A 24,698-nucleotide genomic window follows, 5' to 3' on the forward strand; every position below is an offset into this window, starting at 1 on the left:
AAACATGAATACAAAAAATACTCATGACTTACTTGCCCTCTCATCATTTCCCCTCCTCACCCCCTTGCCTGGCTTTCAACAATACTCTGCTTTATAAAGCTAATTTGAAAAGTACATATACCATAGCATCACTCAAATATATGAATCCTTATAGATCTATGTTAGGCAAAACGTGTACAATTGTGGCATTATTCCCCCCATCTACAGTGAGACTACAAATTCCAGAATGCAAGTCAGCAAAACAATTCTCTCTGAGTGCAAAACATTCAAGGATTTATCAGTTATTTCAAACTAAGAAAACACACGGCATTCTGGACTGTCTCCCATCCACACATGTACCGGGACTGTCCAAAGAAAGGAAGGATCCAGCACCCTTAGGCCATGTTTCTCTAATTGGGCTTGTAAGGCAGGCTCATTTATTAGGTAACATGCCTGAGGTGGCTTACCCCACCCTTTCTTTGAAGCTAAACAGGGTTTATCCCAGTTACTGCAGCGATGGGAAACCCACGGTTGCTGTACAAATATCTATTTTTTTATTATTGACTGGGAGACTACAAATACCAGAATGCAATTCATCAAAAAGCAAAAATGGTCTCTAAGTGCAAAACTTTCAAGAACTGAATAGCATGGTTTTCAGAAAAAAGCACTAGATGTCCATTCAGTCGCCAATTCATGCAGTAACCAGGACTTACCCCGCTTAGCTTCAAAGCAAGGTATTGGCAGCCCCATTTCCATAAGTGGTCTTGAAACATTGTCTCATTTATTGGATAACATGTCCTGCGGAGGCAAGCCCCACCCTCACTTTGAAGCTAAGCCGGGTCTGTCATGGTTACTGCATGGATGGGAGACCTGGATGGTAATCGAGTCACTGGGAGGGGTCTTTGGCAATAGACAGTGATTTTTCACCCCCAACGTGTAACGCTCAGCTGGTATCCACGGGGACGTCACTCAGCCTGTTCTGACCTCTTATGACCTTGAACCCTTCCCTGGGCTTTTCGACTAGAGACTGGGCCTGAAACACAAGATAGGTAGTGTTTAACTCCCTATTGTCTCTGTGTGCTTGAACCCCTTCTTCCCCGGGGTCCAACCCTTCCCTTTGATCCACAGCTCACCTTGTTTTCTTGGATAGTGTGCTCTCCATCCTGCTTTCAGCACAGGGGCGCGTTGATTGATGCAGGCTTGTTGCTGCATAGTTAATTCACTGGCAAGAGTCCGACAGGTAAGTATAATGAGTCTTTTGAACAGTTCTCTCCTTCCTTAGATGATGGCCGGCGTCCAGGGATGGCGGCGTGCTGCTATGAGTAGCGCTGAAGGTGAGTGAGAGCGCGATGCATGATGCACCCCTTTCGTATTTGTATTGAACTGAGTTATTTTTCTGTGTCTTTTAGGTGCCGCAATGTTTTCAGCGTGCATGCCGGTTATGAAGAACAAATGAGGTGGGTAAGTGCTGTATGCGGCACCTCTAGATGTTTGCACGCTAACCTGCAGTGTCTTTTCCCTCTTGCATATGGCTGAGAAGTTCCGGAGACAGAGTTCCCCCAGAGCAGCTGTGATTCAGGTAAGCGTTTGAAGCTCGTACAGTATTTAAAAATAAGTGAAGATTTCCAGAATGCTTACTAATGCCTTTTTCTGTTCTTTTCCCTTTTCCTTAGGAAGTGGCGTACCAGGATGGGAATGACACCGCCGAAGATGCCTGCAGAACAGAAGGAGCGATGAATGATGGGAAGAAGCGCCACAAGTTAAGGCTGTTCCTAACGGTGTTGTTGTTCTTGCAGGAGCTGAGCGCAGAAGAAAGATGCAGGCCTACTGGAGACCGATCCGAACACGGTGAGTGCATGCTGCAGGTTCAGAAAATGCAAAGCATGTTTCTCAACCTGTGTGTGGCTTAAATAGTCTCTGGGTATCCCAGGTGTCTCTGGGCTGAACCACACCCAAAGGACTAGACTGCACATGCAGTTCTGGGAACCGAAATATGTGGGGGCATCCATCTGGTCCCCATCAGTGCACTACAAGTCCAATCCCCAATGTTATCCTGTGGGAGTGAGTGAGTCTGATACCACGAGCACCAAGTCAGACTCCAAGTGGGTCTTTGGAGGGGTGAAGAGGCCCTTGAGGGCCATGAAGGTGATTGTGGCCTGGCTCCAGCCTTCCATCTTGGAGGGCTGGGGACATGAGGGGCAGGAATCATGACAGCACTCCCCCCACAAGGCCCCTCTCAAGCTCTCAAGGTGGCTCTTCTGTCTGGTCCTGGTTTGGTTGGATGGTTTTGATGAAATCGTCAAAGCAAGCAAGGTGCATGGATGTACTCACAAGGCTCCCATGTCCTGTCTTGTGGACATAGTATTTACACTTGGCCTCCTAGTCACTAGCCACCCCCCTAACGCGCCCTCCTCTGGATAGAAATATGAGACTTAGATCCAGATTATCCCGGCTCTATGATCCTAAAAACACCAACAACCGCACAGTGTTACCCACGCCTAACAACCAGACTATGTCGAACATAGTAAAAAAAAACCTTGCTAGTCCCAATAAACCTGAAACCAAACCTCTCCCCGACCCCACAAATAAAGGCACACTATCTCTATCTGGATCACTTATTAACGCCAGATCCCTAGTAGCCCATGCCTCTGAAATTACAGATACATTGCACAATGAGATTCTAGACCTTCTAGCCGTAACTGAAACTTGGCTCCATGATGCGGCAGGTCCTTCCCTCATGATAGCAATACCCGAGGGTACCAGATACTCAGAGTGGATAGGCCTAACTCTTGTGGTGGTGGCCTAGCTATCATCTCCAAAACTAGCCTCTCCATTAGACTTGCCACTCCAACTACATGTCCCTCATGTGAAGTCCTCATGGCTAAACTTCCCCTATCTAACAACCGTACTTTAACGATCCACTTGATGTACAGACCTCCTGGCCCTCTAGGAACCTTTGAGGAGGACCTTACAGATATCATAACTAGCAACACTAAAATCCAGTCACAAACCTTGCTACGGGGGGATTTCAACCTAGACTTCAATGAGGCTGGAAACAAACACACCCAAGCTATAGCTGCACTTCTCATAGATCATGGACTCTCACAAAATGTCCTATCCTTCACCCACATTATAGGTAGAACCTTGGATTGGGAGGCTGACTCGAACTGCAACATTATTATTACCAATAATGTACCACAACTATGGTCCGACCATCACCTCATTACTTTCTCAGCCACACTCGACCTCCTCAGTCCTAAAACCATTGAGATGGCACCCCTACTCCCCACAAGAAGCAAAAAGGACATCACAGCAGAAAAAATACTCCCGCACCTCCTCCCTTCTCTGAATAACGCTAACAATAATGCTGACCCTAAATCTCTAGTGGAAATTTTCAATACTGCCATGTCTCAAGCCTTGGACTCAGCCGCCACACTAAAAATGCGCAAAGCCAGACAAAAATCCCATCTCAACGCATGATTCACACCTCAACTTAAAGAGCTAAGATTACAGAAAAGAACATTGCAAACGATCTGGCGCCACTCACCGACTACTGTCAATAAGGGTAAATTAACAGAACTCTCCAAGTATTACAAAAAAGAAATAACAAACACAAAAAATAAATATATTCAATGATAGAATTGCAAAAGCTAGCTCCAATACTAAGGAACTGTTCTCCATCCTACGTGAAATGGAAGCCCCAATTCCACCGGCAGACACTGTGCCAAAGGACAGGTCGTGGTGCACTGCAATTCAAAAAGCCCTCCTAAACAAAATCTCTACACTCCAACAAAAAATAGCAATCAAAAAAGCCTCTCTGCCTCCCTCTGAGCATTAACCTCTCCCTGACACAGAGTGTAACACAACTACACCATTTACCTTTAAAGAAATCTCTATTCCTGACAAGGAAAAAATCATTCTCTCTTTAAAACCATCTAACTGCAAGGGCGACAGTTGCCCAGCACAAATCATAAAGGATGCGAACAGAGACCTTGCCCAATTTATCTCCAAGCATATAAACGCTTTCTTTAAAACCAATACAGTACCTAATAACCTCAAAGAATCCTGGGTCCTCTCCCTGCTTATTAAACAAACACTAGACCCTACCATCCCTACCAACTATAGACCAATTACCACTGTCCCCTTTCTACTTAGAATTATTGATAGAGTAGCATATATTAAAATTCAGGAATACCTAGAAGTTAATCACCTACTAGGATCACGACAGTCTGGCTTCCGCCCACTCCATGGTATGGAAACTGCCTTGCTAGACCTTAAGACTCAATTGACGAGTTGAAGGACTAGGGACAAACAGCTATGCTACTTCTCCTGGACCTCTCTGCAGCGTTCAACCTAGTAGATCATGCAGTCTTATGTAGCCATCTTAGGTCGGCGGCGCACTTATCAGGGGAAGCCATAGCCTGGGTCCAATCTTTCCTGGCCAACAGGACAATGCAAGTCTTTTCCCCACTAACGGCTGCTGACCCAACTCAAATCTCCTGTGGAGTACCCCAAGTATCCTGTGTCTCACCCAGTGTATAACATCTTTAGTAAGCCTTTGTTCGACAAATTGGACAGACTGGGTATCACCTACACAAATTATGCAGATGTAACCCAGATCCTCATTCCCCTTTCGGGCAACTTTTGGGAGGACACAGCCTTAGTAAACAGAGTATACCTCCTCATTTAGGCATGGATGGCATCTCATGGCCTCTGCCTGAATGACAATACTAATCCTAGGCTCTGAATCTACCATAAAAAAAACCTAGCCCTAACAATACCGCCTTCAATATCGACAACAATCTCATCAAGGTGATGCCAGTGGTCAAAACACTAGGCTTCTAGCTTGATGCCACCCTTTCGCTTAAGAAACAAGTCAACTCACTAACATCCTCCACAGCTTATACCTGTAAGCTTATCCGAGCTTGCAGACCATACCTCTCCACCACGAGCTGCATCACCCTCGCCAATGCCCTTGTTATGTCGAGATTAGACTACTGTAACGCTCTCTACTCAGGTGCCAACAAAAATATCCTCGACAAAATACAAAGAATGCAAAATAAAGCCCTAAAGGCAGCCTTGAATATCCCTAGGAGAGAACACATCCCTGATGCTAAAAGTGAGGTTCATTGGCTAAAAATGTCTGACAGGACACTTCCTTGCCTCCAAATGCTTAAACAACTTGGCCCCACCCTACCTTGCTGAAAGGATAATTAGAAGATCGTCCACATGCCCAACGGGAACTACAAATGCCCATACCCTGGAAACTCCTAGATTTAAACGGGCCACAGCTGGAGGATCTAGCTTCCCAGTTATTGCAGCACAAACTTGGAATGCACTACCGCATGACCTCAGAAAGGAACAACCATACCCTAAATTTAGACTCAATGAAATGAAATGGCTACAAATTAATGACTGTTAGCTTACCTTCTCGGGACCTTGCACTCCTGTCTTTGCTGCATGTCTCTTAACTTGCTTCCTCCTGTATGCCACTGTAACCATCCTGGCTGCCTATTTTTTCAAACTGTCTTGTATATTATATGCTTCTGTGTATGCATTATGTAACCAAGCTTAAGTTGTCTTGACCTCCACTGCGCCCAGCTACCTAATGGGTGTGGGGCGCAATACCAAATATATTAACAAACAAACAAACAAACCATACCCCTTCCAGTCTACTAAGTAGTGTAATTTGGATCTGATGTACTTTGAATCTAGGATGTCCTTGACTTCGAAATCGGGCTCCCCTGTGACTACTACTGGCTGCGGTGGTGTTGCTACCCGGGTCCCAGGTTGAACAGGTTTAAGGAGAGACACGTTGAACACAGGATGAATCTGCATGTTTGATGGCAAAGCTAGTCTGACCGCCACAGGATTTATCACGGAGGTGATGGTGAATGGACCCAGGTATCGTGATGGAAAGTTTGGGTTGCTTTAATGGACACGAGTTTAGACGCCAGCCAGACTTTGTCTCCCACTTGGTAGTTGGGGGCCTTTGATCGGTGTTGATCAGCAAACTTTTTTTGGCGATTCTTAGCTTGAATTAGGTGTTTAGCTGCCCTTTTAAAGGTTTGAGAAATGGTCGTGTGTAAGGTTTTGACTGCTGGCATTTCCAGGGTTGAAGGAACGTCCAACTCAGAAGTTCTTGGATGCTTGCCATACATGGTATAAAAGTGCTGGTATGTAGGGAATTATTATAAGCATATTCAGCTATCCATAATAGGTTGAACCAGCTTCCTTCAGCTTGGTGTAACATGCAACGCAGATACTGCTCGAGCATCTGATTTGTCCTCTCAGTTTGACCATCCGTTTGGGGATGGTGACTGTTGGATAGCCAGATGTCGATCTGGGCCATAGAGCAGCATGTTCTCCAGAAGTTATATACAAATTGAGTACCTCGGTCTGAGACCAAAACTGAAGTATACCCATGGAGCCGTACGATGCCTTCAAGAAATACCTTTGCCAGAGTGGAAGCATTTGGGAGCCCCTTAAGAGGAATGAAATGTGCCATTTTTGAAAATAGGTCCATGACCACAAGAATAGTGTTAAACCCTTGACTGGGTGGTAAGTCAGTAATACAATCGAGGGACAACGTTTGCCAGGGTGCTGGTGGGATTTCCAATGGTTGTAATAGCCCAGCCGGTTTCTGCTTGGATGACTTGTTTTGAGCACACACTCCACAAGATAGGATGAATTGGATAATGTCTTTATGCCACGTTGGCCACCAATAATTTCGTTTTACCTTGGCTAGGGTTTTAGCGATTCCAGGGTGGCCCTAGATCATGGAATCATGATAACCGGACATGACTTGTTCTCGTAGTTCTTGGTTTGGTAAGAATAAACGATTCCTGAAGTAGGGCAACTGATCTTTTTTCATGTAATGTTCTCCTTGTGCACTCCACGCTTGTAATTGCTCCGGACTCATCAGGTTTTGGATTTCTTCATGTAATTCTTTCTGAGTTATGGTTGCTGTGATTCCTAGGAGCTTGTCTCTCAGGATGATTGCTATTGGGTCAGGGATCTGATACCCTTGCTCTTCCACCCCCACGGGAAAGGGCATCGGCCTTCCCGTTTTTCACCCCTGGTCAAAATGTAATCACATAGTCATATTCAGCAAAAAAACAGAGCCCAACGTAGTTGTCGTGAGGATTGGGCCTTTGCCGTTTTTAGGGACTGGAAGTTCCGGTGGTCAGTTATTAATGCGATTGTGTGTCTGGCGCCCAAGAGGTAGTGCCACCATGCCTTAAAGGCTGACTTAATGGCCAGGAGTTCTTTGTCTGTGATAGCGTAATTGAGTTCAGGGGGTGTGAATTTATGCCCGTATGTGTAACTGGCCCATTTCGGGGTCCTTTTGTGAGAGGACGGCTCCTATAGCCATGCTTGAGGCGTCCGTTTCCACCAGGTATGGGAGATCAGGGCGAGGGTGGCGTAAGATTGGGGCAGATGTGAATCTTGCTTTGAGTTCATGGAAAGCCTCCTCGGCTTCTGTTGTCCACTGGAAATTTTTGTTGCTTTTCCTTAGTAATGACATGATGGGATGCACGATTTGCGAAAATCCTGGGATGAACCGGCAGTAGAAGTTTGCAAAACCCAGCATACTTTGAACCCCCTTGAATGAATTTGCGGATGGCCAGTTCAGGATAGCATCTACCTTGTGTACATCCATTCGGATTCTATTCGGGCTGAGAATAAAGCCCAGGAATTCCACCTCGGGGACCAGGAATGAGCACTTTTCGAGCTTAGCGTAGAGCTGGTGTTGACAGAGTTTCTCCAATACTGATCGGACGTGTTTAACGTGGTCCTGCTTTGATGCGGAATATACTAGGATATCGTCGATGTACAATAGAGCACAGACATCAATCAATTCCCGTAGGACATTGTTCATGAAGAATTGAAATGCAGCAGGAGCGTTGCAAAGGCCAAAGGGCATTTCTTGATATTCGTACAAGCGTATTTTGTGCGAAAAGTGGTTTTCCATTTGTCACTCTGTTTCACGTGAACAAGGTGATATGCCCCCCGCTCAGGTCTAGTTTTGTGTAGATTTGGGCATCTTTGACTTGATCAAGCAATTCAGGGATCAGTGGCAGGGGGTAGCAATTTTTTACGGTAATCTGGTTCAGTGCGCGATAGTCGATGCACGTTCTCAAGTCACCCTCCTTTTTCAGTACAAAGAATAGAGGACTGGCTGCTCAAGACTTTGAGGGACGGATGAACCCGTTGGCCAGGTATTGGTCAAGATAGGCCTTCAAGTGCTGGTTTTCTGGTTCTGTGAGTGCGTAAATTCGCCAACAAGGGATTTGTGCGCCGGGTATCAGGTCGATTTGGCAATCGTATGCTCTATGCGGTTGCAGGCTATTAGCCTGTTCTTTATGAAAGACATCTTAAAAGTCCTGGTATTCACTTGGTCGGGTGCCGATTGCCACAGTCACAAGCGTGGAGGTTCTGGTGCCTATTGGTTGTTTCTCTTGGCGATAACATGTGTGGGCGCAAGTCTCGGGAAAGGTCAATTCTTTTGCTTGCCAATCATTTCGAGGATTGTGAGCTGCCAACCACGACATTCCCAAAATCAGCCGGAACTGTGGTGCCTTAAGGAGGTCGAAAACGATAGATTCTTGGTGTCCATCCTGGCACAGAAGTGTTAAAGCTGCAGTGCATTGGGATACTGGACCAGAAGCTATTTCTGTGCCGTCAACAGTGGTAACAGTGTCGGTGGTTGATTTAGGGCGTAACGGAAGCACCATCTTTGCCGCAAGATCCTGGTCGATGTAATTCCCAACGCCTCCACTGTCTATACTGTGTGCTTCTGAGATGGTTGTTGGTGATTGATTAAGACCACAGGTGCAAAATGGGAGGTCTGTAGTTCAGTTTCTTCGCTTGACAAGTGGACCCCTACACTTGCCGGGCTGGGGAGTTTTCCGATTCCTTGATGGTCTCTTCCTTGTCCATGGCACCTACCGTCCTCCTCGGTGGCTTCACAGGGCACTCTTTAAGGAAATGACCTGAACTTCCACAGTGCAGACATAACTGCTGCTGTCTCCTTTTATCCCTTTCCGCTTTAGTCAAGGGGGATCTGACCCCCCCGATTTGCATTGGTTCTCCTGAACCTTCCGTTGTTCGGGCAGTATTGTCCTTTGAACACACATACATAGGGCGAGGGTCCAGTCTGGTTCGATCTGCTCTTCGGTCCTGCAACCTATGATCCAGTTGAAAAACAAGGTCAATGAATTCTGAGCAGTCTTTCGGGGGGGTTCACTACTTGTGTGAGAACATCCTTGAGCTCCCCCCACAATCCCTGATGAAATAACATGGTTCTCTTCTCCAATGGCCATTCTGCTTCAACTACGAGTCTATTGAATGTGGCTATGTATGTTAATAGGTCTTGATTCCCTTGGCGTAGGGACAGAAGTTCGTTGTCTAATGCCTGCCCATGAGTATGACGGACAACCAGCTTTTCCATCTCCTGCTGAAAGCTCCTGAAGTCATGCAGCAAAGGATCGTCTTGGGCCACAAAGGGTACATATCAGTCCGCGGCACTACCACTCAGTAGGATAGCACAAAAGCGACCCGTGATTGGTCATTCGGAAAGGCCCCTGGTCTACAAAGGATGTGCAGGTGGCACTGGTTCATGAACATTGCAATCCTCTTGGGGTCCCTCGTAAATCGTTCGGGTGGGGCCAAGGAAACTGCCCCAGGAAGGGTTATCTGAACGGGATTGGCCGATGGCGCTGGCATCGAGGGCACGCTTCCCGGAAATGGTGCATGCCCTGCTTGTGACTGGAGAAGTTGTCGGCTTAAATCATCAGTGCGTTCTTTGGCTACTGTCAGCTCTCTCCTCAGGGTGTTGGTCTCCTGCCTGGCTGCATGTACTTTGGAACGTAGCTGCCCCAACATGTGGTCTAACTGGTTGGTTTCTGACGTTTCAATGACGCCCAGGTGGATTTTGATGTGAGGCTTTGCATTCTGTAACACTCACCTGGTATCCATGGGATGTCACTCAGCCTGTTCTGACCTCTTACGACCTCGAACCCTTCCCTGGGCTATTCGACTGGAGACTGGGCCTGAAACACAGAATTGGCAGAGTTTAACTCCCTGTTGTCTCTGTGTGCTTGAACACCTTCTTCCCCGGGGTCCAACCCTTCCCTTTGATCCACAGCTCACCTTGTTTTTTTTGGATAGTGTGCTCTCCATCCTGCTTTCAGCGCAGGGGCACGTTGATTGATGCGGGCCCATTGCTGCCTAGTTACTTCACTGGCAAGAGTCCGACAGGTAAGTATAATGAGTCTTTTGAACAGTTTTCTAACTTCGTTCCTTTCCTTCCTTAGATGATGGCCGGCATCCGGGGATGTCAGCGTGCTGCTGAGATGAGTAGCGCTGAAGGTGAGTGAGAGCGCGATGCGCGATGCACCCCTTTCATATTTGTGTTGAACTGGGTTCTTTTTCTGTGTCATTTAGGTGCTGCAACGTTTTCAGCGTGGATGCCGGTTATGAAGAACAAATGCGGTTGGTAAGCATGGTATGCAGCGCCTCTAGATGACTGCACGCTAACCTGGAGTGTCTCACTCTCTTGCAGATGAATGAGAAATACCGGAGACAGAGTTCCGCCAGAGTGGCTGGGATTCTGGTAAGTGTTTGAAGCTCGTACAGTATTTAAAAATAAGCGAAGATTTGCAGAATGTTTACTAATGCCTTTTTTCTGTTCTTTTCCCTTTTCCTTAGGAAGCAGCGTGCCGGGATGGGAAAGACACCTCTGAAGATGCCCGCAGAACAGAAGGAGCGATGAATGATGGGCAGAAGTGCCGCAGGGTAAGGCTGTTCCTAACGGTGTTCTTGTTCTTGCAGGAACTGAGCACAGAAGAAAGATGCAGGCAAACTGGAGACCGATCCGAACACGGTGAGTGTCACGCTGCAGGTGCAGAAAACCAAAGCATGTTTCTCAGCCTGGGTGTGGCTTAAATAGTCTCTGGGTATCCCAGGTGTCTCTGGGCTGAACCACACCCAAAAGACTAGACTGCACATGCAGTTCTGGGAACCGAAATATGTGGGGGCATCCATCTTGTCCCCATCAATGCACTACAAGGCCAATCCCCAATGTTATCCTATGGGAGTGAGTGAGTCTAGTGCCACAAGCGCCAAGTCTGACTCCAAGTGGGTCTTTGGAGGGATGGAGAGGCCGTTGAGGGCCATGTAGGTGATTGTGGCCTGGCTCCAGCCTGAAATCTTGGAGGGCTGGGGACATGAGGGGCAGGAATCATGACACAACATCACTATGGCTGTAAAAATATATTTAAAAAAAAATCTAAACACGAGTACTGATCTACATATACCGCTGGCTATCCGTAGTCCTTTATAGACTCGAATGTAGCTGCAAATACTGTAAACACGGCCAAAAAGGAAATGCTTTCCTGCCCCTCTGGCCCTCTCCAAGTGCCCCCATCATCTTTGGCGGCTCCCTCCACTCCACAGATGGCATTCTCACCTCTCTTGCCCTCTCCTTTCCCCCACAACACAGGCTGTTTCTGTGATGCAGTTTGCTTTGAGATTGTGGCTATTTGTGGCTATAGCTGAGGCTACAGAAAGCTTTGTGTTACAACTTCAATTCCTAGATCTGCTCCAAATACCAAATTTCACTTGGTGCCTTCTAGCCACACTCCCACCTCTAGCCTGAATCGCAATTTACATTTTTTTGACCTGCAAATGGCTTTTTCCTGTGTTATTTTTTCCCATATTCTCAGCAATAACCTTGAATATTTCTCAAATTGAGAGAAAAGCGCGATGGCGGCTGTTTCATTTCTAAAAATACACAGTTTTGGGGAAATCCCTGATATTTAGCTACCTATGTTTGATATGAGGGCACCTTGTTCTACGTCAAATATTTAAATCACTACTGCACAGAATAACCCCAAATCAAGCATGGATCACAAGTTAACTCTTTGTACTCAAATTGTTTTGGACCTGGTCCAAATCCTTCCAGCGGTTGGGCCATGCGCTTTGGCAAAAACAGACCTTCTTTGTCTGCGGGAAAATGAATGGGAAGTAGGCTGCAACTTTGGAAAAAAATGTTTTACTGTCTTCTTTATAACTTTCTTATTTTTCTAACATATCTTTACAAAACTTTGCAGTCTGGAGGGGCCCACAACTCCCTAATCACTTACAGAATTTCGGTCAAATCTGTTACTGTTAGAATTTTAAGGGTTCCTATGGAAGTCCGGCTCACCTTAACAATAGGGTAGCTATCGCTGCCATACAATTCTCTGAAAAAATGATGTTAAAGAGACATTATGATTGAGTTGCACTAATAAAAACCTATCAAATTCAATGAAAAAAGTGTTTTAAGGGGACGCTATGGTTACAAGATAAACCTGAAAACCATCAGATATTCTCCAGTTATAGTAAGCTAAGCAACCATAACTCACACCACTATCGGTACTGCTAAGACTAACAGCCAGGACATCAAAGATGGCATCACAAATGTCATTGATGACATTACTGATGACATCACATATGTGGGCCATTTGTTTTTGTTCACTGACATCTAGGCTAGGACGTTGTGTTCACTGACAGAATATGAAAATTCAACGTGTGCTACATATCTAGACGTTAACCTGATGTTCTGCATTACCAACATATTAAACATCCGCACACCAACTGCCACTTAAAAATGTGCTGCAAATCTGTTACGTCTGCTTTTCTTTTCTTCTACAAAAAAGTTGCACAGAGTGCTGCTATAAATGTAAGTCTGCATCTTGTTATTTTACATGAAAATGCTCTCAAAATGAAACATTTTTAAAGGGTCATCATTTTCCATGTTTCATTCCATATAAATGTCACACTTTCCAACCTCACTCATTGCATTCCTTACACTGCCACCATTCTCCACCTGCTCACACATATGTGTATACCACCAAAGTATCTATATACATTCCACCTTACATATAAAGTTCTCTTCTTTCCAATCCTTTACTATAAAACACTGAACACAGGTGCAACAACAATCCACCATTGCATTACACTAGGCCATACTTCAATATTCTTTAAAAAACACTGTAACAAATTAGAAATTCATTACACACAAACACAGAACTTCTTCTATTAAAATCAGCAGCATAACAATAACCTTTTAACCTTTTTCTCATACCCATGTTTACCCTGTTTCTTCTAATGTGCCAAACGGCCCTCCTCATACTCTACTTGTTTTAACAACATAGCTAACACACTAGTATGCATCACACGTAACACAACTTTATAAACTCTTTTTCCCCAACAACTCCACCTACCTTCATAAAAACCAGCCTTGCTTACTGAAAGTACTTCACCATTACCACATATACCCACTAACTTTCTTTTACAATAACAGGAAAAAAGAAGATTGCTGAAGACAGCTACAGAAAGAATAATACTCTTCACATGCTTCAAAGTAAGTACCTACATATAGCATGTATATTGTATATTGTAACAATGTACTTTCACTATATATTATACAATTGTACAATATATATTAACACTATTACTCATTATATTGCCACACTCACACTCTTTCTATTCCCATCTAAACACCGCCATTACAACAACCATAGTTTCACCCAAACCTTATAATATCCCTACTTATTCAAACACACCACCACTCCATTACTCACTAACCGAAGTCAATTGCACCTGTACACACTCTAACTCTTACAATCTTCCCAACTACTCCTATCATCCCGCTAAGCAATAACACAGCACTCTATTCATATTTACAATCACACCCACACTCCCATCCACAATACATGCACATACATTCCACAACTTTCAAACCCAAACTGTTTTCCCAACAGACAGAGCAGAATACCTACTAAATAGCATCACTGTATAAAACAAAGAATAAATTGAGCAGATAAGAATAAAAGTGAGCTATATAGTCATCCGCCTCTAAAACAATGTATAGAAAGCATTAAAACAAAACAGCTTGTCACCTCACTCAACAAAACTAAACCAGTGACTACTAAAGAAAGCAAGGCCCCTCTTCTAACAACTAAAAGTAAAAAAGATGTAAAGAACAAAAGCATACCTACCAATTAACCTAACACTATATCTACCAAAGTTAACGTAGCAGCACTAAAAATTACTGCAGAAGACCACTCCTCGAAGCTCTAATTGACAGCACATTTCTACTGAAGAGAAAGTTGTTTATATTGATTTTAAACAGAATTAAACCACTAGCTAAATTAATCAAAACATTACAAAATGTACTTCTAAACATCTGTGAAGGTGAATGGATTCACACAAACTGCAACCCAATTGCCATACACAGTAATGGCGGAGGGTATGAAATGGTAGCAAGACGTGATGGCGTGTGGCTCTAAACAGGAAATAGACTGCATCAGCATCCTGTTACCAGTAGCAACACAGACACCGATACTCATGAAGGTGCAGCTCGCAAACAACACAATTTCCAACATTCTAAGTAAGCAATTATTTAAACGAATGATGGATGCTCACTTATGATAGACCAAGGGTATTTCCCTAATTTATACACCTCATACTGTTTACAGATTTCCAGACACAATCTGCAATCAAAGCTGCAGTGTGCAGACGAACCCGTAGGTTTGCCATGCGCATGTATTCAACCCGTAGAAGTTTATCACGGCTCAACCACATTAAGGTACACCTTATCAGGACCATGATTTAATAGCTGATTCTATTTGAGAAGATGTATTTCCTGTCTTTTTCAAAAAAATGCATTTTACATGAGAGGTATTCTTTTATTAATGTTTTTCAGTTGATTGTTCAAACTTTGAGTGAGAATGAAAGGAATTGTCATCAATAAGCATATGTGAAGTGAAGTACGTGAAGTGCTAGCCAAACAACCAAGACACAATTTGGTGTTTGATTGAAACTGTTATGGGACTAAAGAAGTCATTGCACACAGATTCTATTGGAACAGGTATGCAAGTTGCCCACAAATTATTGAAATGCAGATACGTTGGATTTTTTGGGGAATAATGAATGTATACCGGGCGTCATAATAATGTCATGTTTGTTGATTTATTTTAGAGCATGCCCTGAAGATGGACATAATGTTCAAAATGCATCGGCTTGAGCCTCTGCCACAATAAAGAATACAAGATATTATTTGCACAAAGAACTTTGGACTTACGTTTTTTTAACATCTTTAATGGTTGAACTATAACTTTGAAAAAATAAAAAACACATTTAATGTAGCAGTAGTATTTACTACACAATGGGTGTCTCCGAAGCTCAGTGGGAGTCCCACTGAGCACATTTTGCCCTTCATGAAATGGTAGTAGACACGATTATGGCAAAAGAAAACCTTATAGAAAAAACAACCCCAACAAACTTTCAACCAAATATTCCTTTCGCCCAAAAAAAAAGGCCAGTGTATAAATGGATATGTAGCTCAATGTGTAATGTTCTCCAAAAATCCTTTAAATCTTTACAATTCCTAAATCACTATGTGAAACTAAAAGACAAAACTAAATGAAAACTTTACAAACCATGGAGGCATGTCCATTGTGCAGGACATTCACTTGCATGCATTTCAGGAACTGCTTGCAAAAGCACCTTCCACCACATCAAAATGTTAGCAACACACCATTCCGCTATACGGAATCTTGTGCATAAACTATATTATGCAAAATGTCCTGCTCTCGAATTGCAAAATGTAAATACCATTCTCTCATGGAACAACCAAAGAACTCCTTTGAGAAATAGAGCACAATACAAAGCTTGATAATAACCAAATGCCATCATGTGCTATCACAAATAAACAATACACCCATTTCAAGCAACAATACACCTTCAACCAAAAACAGCCAAATTGCCTCGATCTGAATTATTGAAAGGCATGCATGGCAAAGTGGTATATTTGCCATTATATCTTAAAGAAAATGTAGAAGCTCTAGGAGTGCAATGGCCAGTAGATCAATATTTGATTGCACTAGTTAATGGTGTACCAACAAAGGCGCAACAAAATTGCCAACAACTAGTCGATTTAAACAAAGTTAAACAAGCCTAAAATATCTGAAAGAAAACAATGAACAATACAAAGTTATAAACATAGACGAAAACTCAAGAGAAACCACCTAAATAATTAAAGATTCACCAGAAACTGTCCAATTTGAAAATGTAGATCTGGTTACTTCAGCCAACATTTCAGACCAGTATACAAATCCCCCTCTATACTCTAAAGACACCATTGAAGATGCATTAGAAACATATCATATGCAAAAAGCCAAAGGATGCCCAATGAGCACATGGGATAAAAAGTAGAAGCAGGTTGTGTACCTCTCCTCTTTCCTACAGTAAAAGGAGGAATATATGATGAAAGATCCACACAAATCAGTGCATCAGCGCATCAGCGCATCAGAATTTCACTCTTTACATATGTATTCGTTAGACCTCACATGCATATTCAGACAAAATGTATAACACATTTTCCACAGTGAACTAGTAACTCTTTATTATGGAGTTGCACACACATTAAAAACAAACTCTAATTTTTTTAAATAGATCTGCTAACCAACTTCTTCAAAACATAAAATACAAAGATGAAGTTTTGCAGTCAAGTATCACGAAAATCTCTTGGCAAACATGTGAGGTGCAAAAGAACACTGGTTCCGACCTTACGATGATGTACATTGTATGGTAAAGAACCTAGGCCCGGCCACAGGGTCTGTTACTTTAGGTTTTGCAGAGTATGCATGGGATGACTTGCATGTCTTCTTATGCACTGCAAACCAAAATAAAGATGGAATAAATATAAAAACACAAGGAGAACTCTGTTCTCTTGACCCTGTCAATGTATCAAGGTACTTTCACCATCGCTTCACTGCAATTAAACTAGCCCTACACTTGGAGTAGTGCAACACTTCTTTTGGAGAAAAGAATATCAATCCAGAGGAGCAGCATACACCCACATGCTTTTGTGGATAAAAGATGATCCCAAATTTGGCCATGACAGTTAGGCCACTGTTTTACAGTTTATTCAAAAATACATTACTTACGACACCCATTCAGAAACCAAACATAGTGACCTACGTTCACAAATCTTATGCTTCCAAAAACATAAGTGTGGCAAATACTGCAGACATAGCTATAAAAACGAAGGTAAATGGACCAGTTTGCAAAAAAGGGCAAGTAAATTGCTTGATGTCTTCTGTTAGACAATGTGCAAAAGGCAAATCCCCTAAAAACACATTCAACATTAAAAGGGATGAAGCATCCAAGTACAAAAGCATCCAAGTACATGATTACAATGCAAACATAGCCATACAATATATTGCAGACAATATTTCACAAAAACTGAGAAAACAGAAATAAAAGACCTGTGGGATGACATATCAGCTGACAAAATAAAAATCGCCCAAAAATTGTACAGCTTCGGTATAAAAATGTTGTACCATGGAGAATGCGGCTGTTATGAAGCTGCAGGTCGTTTATTGCCGATATATGGCAATTCTAAACACACACTCTGGCTTAACCATGGTCCAGCCATATCCCCAAAAAAGAGTACTAAAAGCCTACCAAGAGAAACAATAACCAAAAATTATTCTAACAGCCAGGACATTTTACAAAACTATTTAATTGACATATACACCCCAACATACATACTGCTTTGGAAAACATGTGCCTGTACGCCTGCCCAAAACTACTTCTACAAAAACAATCTCACACCAGATGAGAACACTGGCAAATATTCAGTCTCAATTTGTGAAGGAAGCCTAGTGAAACGTACAGAACCCAGACTAATTAATGATATAAAGTTATCATTCAAATCTTTGGAACATAGAGCACTTTATTACATGGCCCTATCAGGGGCGTCATTTCAACAAAATGCCAGGGGTAGCAGAAGTGACATCAAATGACCCTTGAACGCTGATGACATCATAGGACGTGATGCCATTTGACTCCACCCTGAATTGACATCACGGAAAGTGATGGAACATGACTGTTTACCCTTGACAAAACAGGAAGTGGGATCACATAGCATTGTTTCTAAGTACACTATGAAAAATATGGTTACAATATTACTGTAACGTAATATACATTTCATACAAGAACGGATCACCATATGTATCGGCAGAAAAAAATGCTGTAACTGCAACTTGCGAAAAACAAAATATATAGTGCGAAATGGATGCTTATTATACTCTAAATGATTTTCGGAGGCCTTTGTCTGCATTGTGAATTTGAGGTGTTTAAGAACAGACTAAATCAGTCACCCCCTGAAGTGTGCCTGAAATAAACCATTAATGGGTCTAGCAATTATGGTATGGAATTCCAGAAAGACAAATAGTTCAAATAGCCACATGGCATAGACCAGGAGCTTCAAATTGTAAAAAAGAAAAAAAAGAACACTTTTTGTAAAGTTCTTTTTTAGGGGTAGCAAGGGAGACCACAGGGGTAACAATGGAGACCTCTGGTGACCCCTAAATGATGTCCATTGGCCCTACTGCAACTTTTTAAACCTTGGAGAAAACAAGAAGAATCATTAGTAGACTATGGGCCTCATTACGAGTGTGCTGGTCTGGTAACAATGGTGACGGTAAGCTACTGGCACTGCTGTTACCAGACCGGCACACTCCGTGGTCTGACCTTGATGGATACACCAGCACCATTCATGAATGGTGCCGGTGCATCCGTCCTCCCCATTCCCATTGAGTCCACTGGGACTCCAATTGGAATGGGGAGTAATATTTTCCGGCACCCGGCAAAAGGGAATTACCAGGACCCCCGGGATGTAATATCCCAGTAGGTCCCCATTGCCGGGTGCCAGAACCAAATTACTTCAGTGGCAGCAGTGTCTGTGTTTACAAGAAGCCAGGAACCACTTGGAGAACCACTCATTATAAATGAAACTGAAATAGCCATGACTGAGGTAGAAAATACCATGTATCAATCTAAACAATCTGAAGAGGACTTGTCAGTGCTCAAATCGTACCTAAATGATGAACAACTCACCATGTATCTAGAAGTCACTGAAGAAATTGAACTTGGTTTTAAACATAAAACTAAAATGTGTAGCCGTATACATGATAATCCTCTACTATTAAATGTAAGTGGTGAAGCTGGTTCTGGTAAAATGTTCTTAGTTAAAATAACCAGCAAATGTCTTCAAAACTTAACAAACATAACCTTTCAGCTGTTGTAACAGCTCCCACAGCTTTAGCTGCCTACAATTTAGGAGGTGTAACTTTACACCGACTACTGCTCCTCCCAGTAGAACACCAAAACAAATTAGAATACTACAAATTATCAGCAGAAGCTGCTACTGTAGTATGCAGAATTATAAAACAATTGAAAGTGCTCATGATAGATGAAGTAAGCATAGTTTTCAACCTCGTGTTGGCTTTAATTCACCTGAGAATGCAAGAAGTCTTATAAACGGACTACGAACAAATGTTTGGAGGAAAACACTGTATTGTTTACGGATACCACCTAAAGTTAACACCAGTACAAGTTCATCCTATTTTCAAAACATGAGGACACAAACTATGCCAGCAGCATTGGAAATGTCAACCCTGGCAATGTTTTTACTGCAGAGAATTAACTAAAAAAATGCGTCAGTCTGCAGATCCCACCTATGTTAACATTTTAGAAAGCATTAGAACTGGTCTGCTTACTAAAGATGCAATATCCATCTTAAATAGTAAACTAATCCATAAACTATATGGGCAAAACAAATCTAATGCTGATGTCATGAAACAATTAACTCAACAAAATAAAACATGCATGTCCTTAATGCCAACCCTTGCAAGCTGTAGTCAATTCAACAAGACAATTTAACCTGTGTGTTCGCAGTGCAGTGCCTGCTAGAGAGTATGACCCGGCCACAGGCCGACCGGGCTGTTGGACACCCACACATGGAGGATTTTCTTACCTGTGCCTTGGGAGATGGATACCGGTTACTTGAGGGGGTGGTCATCTTCATGTGTTTGTGCACTGAGGTGGGTGCCCTTGTCCTGTGCTTAGTTTTTTTGTTTGGTGGTGGTAGTTGAAGGCTGAGCTGTTCTTCAGTGTTGGTTGTCAGATGCTTGTAGGTACTGGTTTGAGAATGTGATGGCTTTGTGTTGCAGTATTGTTGTTTAGGGCTGTTTCCTTTGTTTGTGTGTCTGTTGTCGGCCTGTGACAGACTTGCAGTGTATTGTAGGATTGCTTATCTTCATAGTATGTCGTTGAAAGGACTTGATAGGTGGGAGTGTGGCTCTCTGTTCTTTGGAATGGAGTGAATGGGGATTGGTTTGGAGTTTGGAGTTGGAGGTTGATTGTGGCCAGAGTGTCGAGTGTTGTTGGTTTTTATGCCTTGGTTGCATCATCTTGTTTTTTTCCTTTATGCTCTTACATGCTCTTTCCGTACCTTGTTCCTTGGTTTCTGTTGAGGAGTGATATGTGTTATGTCTTGTGTTTCCCTGCCTTGGTCCTGCATGAATGATTGCTTGATAGAATGCCCTGTGGAATGTATGCCTGTGGAATGTTGTGGTGTGAATGCTCCTGGAGATTCTGTGTAAGTGAGTTGAAGAGAGCCTGGCCCAGAGTAAGTGGCTAATGGATTTTCTCCCTCTATGTAACTTACCTGTACCTGTTATCCTGAATAATTCTAAAACATAACCTTGATGTAGAAGTAGATTTAGTCAATGGAGACATTGGTACAGTTGTTGGCTTCCAAACATATACACATAGCCACTTTCAGTTTTCCAGCATCCACGTTGACAAACTTGCAGAAGTAAAAAAAAGTGGACAAACAATAGCATGTTTCTTCTTTTCAAAGACATAAACATACACAGATGGCAATTCTCTCTATCTCTTGCATCTGCTGTCACTATTCACAAATCGCAAGGTCTAACCTTAGATCATGCTTTGATTGACATTGACAGCACAGTCTTTAAAGAAGGTATAAGTAACATTGCATATTCACGTCAGTGTACACTCAATGGCCTATTCCTAAAGAACTTTGATGCAAAGTGAATGCTGACATTCCTTGTATCCTAGAATACAACAGGCTAAGTGCACTGCACATCGTCCATCTAGATATGTACCCTGTACATCAAAAAAGAAAACATTTAAAAATAAAACTAATACAAACAGAACCTTTAACATGTCTCCCATCAATACCCTAAAGAAACAACAGCTAAACATGTTTCCATCAAATAATACAACCACAAAACTGAAGAAGTACAAACTGAACTGCACATCCATCAGAAGACAAAAAGACAAACATCTCTTCTCAAATACCAATTGCAGGCCCATCAAAGGATGCAGGGGAATAAGTCTCTGGTCCATTTAAATACAGCAACACAACTGGAGTAAATTGAAATATGTAACAATCAATCTTGTCTTCCAATTGGCACCAATTGTTCACAAAATTTACTTAAACGGCTCGGACCATTTGTGTTTGCAAATGCTCGTCCTTCATACAAATGCCACAAATATTCCTGACAACACTTCTCTTGGGGTAGAAGGCAGGAATTGGACTACTGTGCAGGAATGGTAAAATGTACCATAAACACACAGAAAGATCCACAAGAATTCCTAATGCACTTTCTGTAAATACTGGAAACCAAAAACATCCCTATAAATTAAGTCTTCTTGATTTCATAAATATGGAAACATACATGCTCTCTCTGCAACCATGTTTCACAAGAGAACATCCCTGTTGTGATATGTTATTTAGTGCATTTTATTATGTGCACTATCACCCAACAGCATCTTGGCGCGAGGATATCGGAGAGATGCGGACCATTGAAGGGACCTTAGGACAACCATGTTTTCAGAGCTTTCCTGAATTTATGATGTTCTGCTACAGCTCTCAGATCTGCAGATAGCTCATTCCAGACTCAGCTGGCTGCATAGGAAAACGCTTGCCCACCAAGGCGAGCCCTATTATCTTTGGGATGGCCAATAGATTAGCTTCTCCTGACCGCAAGGGTCTGCCAGAGAGATATGGTGAGAACTTATACTGCAGCTATTCAGGTCGCTGTTTAAAGAAAGCACAGTGTACTAGACACAGGGACTTGAGTTGAATCTTTTGGGCCAATGCAGTGCCCGAAGTACTGGACTTATATGAGCACCATAAGGCGACGCAGTCGTCCCCCTTGCTGCTAGATTCTGCAACGATTGGAGATGGTGCACCACCCTAAGAGTAGACAGAGTACATTGCAGTAGTCCAGCCTGTTGGTAATCCAAGAGTAACACTAGGGGCCGCAACATTTCTGGGAAAAAATGAAGGGCACAGCGAAGAACACGAATAACAAAATGGCCAGTCCTACAAACAGCACTAACCTGCGGTGACATAGACAGATCAGTAGAAAGAAAGACCCCAATATTCTTAACCACCTTCACCGGAGTAGGAGAGTCAACCAAAGTTGAAGGCCAGAAAGAACCTGACCATTCAACCGTGATCAGAGAAGAACCCACTACCAAGACTGCCGTCTTGTCCTCAGTCAGCGTCAGTCAATTTGCACTCATCTAGTTTCCTACTGCCGACAGATAGTCCCGAAACTTTGTGGATACAGTATCATGTTCCTGATCCAAAAGGACAAGGATCTGTGTGTCATCAGCATAAGAGTAGCACCGAAAATCGTAGGAACAGATGAGGTGAATCAGCGGCTGAATGTAGATATTAAACAACATTGGAGACAAGGCCGAACCCAGAGGAACCCCGCAAGAAAGAATCCAAGCAGATGAAAAATAGGGAGGTAGAGAAACAGCTTGACCATGATCAGTAAGAAAAGAAGAGAACCAGGCCAGGACTGGACCTGCAAGACCTGCTTTCTGTAGGTGAGATTGCAGGAAGGCTAGGTCAACAGTGTCAAATGCTGCTGACAAATCTAATAGCATCAGGGCTCCCACACCGCCCTGATCAGCCAACATGGTGAAACTATTGACTACAGACATTAGGACACTTTCAGTACCCTGGCCAGTGTGGAAAGCTGACTGAAAAGGGTCAAGGTAAGAAGATTACTCCAAAAAAGAAGGAAGCAGTGGGACAATTAGAGACTCTAATAACTTTACAGAAAATGGAAGCAGTGAGATAGGACGAACAGTTGGCCAGTACCGTCGCATCCAGAGAAGGTTTCTTCAAGAGTGGAATCAATGTAGCCGTTTTTAGCTCTGAGGGTACCACACTGTCACGGCAAGAGACGTTAACCACCTCTACAATGCAAGGGACTATATGTATTTTTGCTCCTGCTCATAAGTCTGGGTGTATTAGTGGCTAATTACGCTGATGACACGCAAGTCATCATCCAACACTCAGGCTCTTATCTTGCGGATTCGGAAACACTGAATACCATCTAAAAGGCCATCCATCTGTGGATGGCTGCTAATTCTCTTGTTCGTAATGCCAGTAAAACCAAGCTGCTCATTGCTGCCTCTAGCCAAAAGCTGAGATCCCTTGCAGCTGAGTTTGCAAACTTTTAAATGATGGATACATCCATTGTGGTAAAGACAAAAGTAAAGACACATAGCGTGGTATTCGATGCTGAACTTTCTGTGAACCAACATGTGGCCTCTGTCAGATCAACATGTGGTCTGATAAACAAGCTTTTACATAACATCCAACCCTTCCTCACACAAGGGAACTTGGCGATGTTAGCCTCAGTTCTCATAAACACCTGCCTTGATTACTGTAATAGCTTGCTTTGCGGTTGTGCTAATTCTGTCATTGCTGCTTTACAGGTCACCCAGAATCGCCCAGTACGAGCCATTGCAGGCCTGGCCAGATGCTCCCACATCACTGCAGCCAGAAGGGGCCTGCACTGGTTACCAGTGAAACACTGCATCACCCACAAAATGTTCACATTAACACATACATGTGTGGTGAATGTTACCCCTGAATATATTAAAGTGCACCTCCATCCCTATGGCCCGAAACACCCACTTATATTGCAACATCATCTCAGACTGATTAAACCTAGGTTAAAGCAGGTGAAGGCTGGTGGGCGCAGCTTTAATGTCCAAGGCCCCAGCACATGGAATGTGCTACCTCACAGTATTAGAGCTGTTGAAACACCAGCAAAGTTCAAGAAGGATTTGAAAACGTTCCTCTTCAATATTTCACCAGATTAAGTTTATTATTCTATTAAGGTGTTGCTTCTCCTTGATCTCTGAGCTCTGTCCCCCAGCTTTCTTTGTGCACCGTTTCAGACCTTTTTGTTTTGACTGTCTGTCTTTATCTGTCGTTTGCGCGCCTTGAGGCCTGTGGCGCAATGAAATAAAAATTCTTAATAAATAAAATAAATAAATAAATAAAGTTAACATCATCAACAGAAAGGATGTATCCCTGTGAAATGACAGATGAAAACATGACATTTATTTAACATAACGTTATGGAATAATATGTTTTCTAAAGTTTTATGTGATTATGTTGATATATGTTTTCTTTGGTTTGTGTATGTGAAAAGATGTTTTTCGGTTAAAACACAATAAGCAAATAAATAAAGACATTCCATTAATAACAGCACACTTCAAACAAACATACTATCACACTTACATTCCCATAATTATAATATTTTTGTAACCTTTTATGGATTTTTTTTCAATGACCCAATGATTATTTCATGGCAATAAAACAACAACAGTGTGGCACACACTAATGTTGTACCAAAACATAGTACATAGAATGTACTGTTGATGAGGGTAAAAACAAGTAAATGTTTATGTTAAAGCTTTTACACTATACTGCTTAGCAAATTGTACTGTTTTTTTAAACAGAAAAAGAACCA

This window comes from Ambystoma mexicanum, chromosome 5p (genome assembly GCF_040938575.1).
Source record: "Ambystoma mexicanum isolate Mex_15411 chromosome 5p, UKY_AmexF1_1, whole genome shotgun sequence".
NCBI classification, from domain to species: Eukaryota; Metazoa; Chordata; class Amphibia; order Caudata; family Ambystomatidae; genus Ambystoma; species Ambystoma mexicanum.